The following is a 479-nucleotide window of genomic DNA, read 5'->3' on the forward strand; positions in this document are numbered from 1 at the left end:
AGCTCCAGGGCCAGGTGGAGGGGCTGCTTCTCTCCTGCCTCCACCAAATGCTGACCTTGCCTCTGAATGAACAAGCAAAACAAAGGAATAAATGAATGAATAAAAATTTGACCTGTTAATTCCTTAAGACCTTGATAGGTATTCGTGGGTAAGCAATTTTATACTATTTTATAAAACTGTTTTCAGCTGTTTGTAGTCAGGGTCGGGTGCCAGGCACCTAGACACCCCCCTCCCCATTCCCAGGAAGGTTTTGGCCAAACCTGCATCCACCACCTTGGCAAGCCAACGCATTCGAGGCCCTGGCAGGCCCTGACTCAGCAGGACCGTCTCGCCCTCCACAGCCACCACAGCCACGTGGGCCAACACCCAGCACGTGCCCCACTGCCCCACACCTCTCTGCTGGTGCGGCTCTCCCCCAGCCTCACTCTCAATACAAAAGGGACAGCACCGAAAGAACAAGGGAGGCCGGAATGGTGGCA

Source organism: Pongo abelii, chromosome 15, assembly GCF_028885655.2.
Source record: "Pongo abelii isolate AG06213 chromosome 15, NHGRI_mPonAbe1-v2.0_pri, whole genome shotgun sequence".
NCBI classification, from domain to species: domain Eukaryota; kingdom Metazoa; phylum Chordata; class Mammalia; order Primates; family Hominidae; genus Pongo; species Pongo abelii.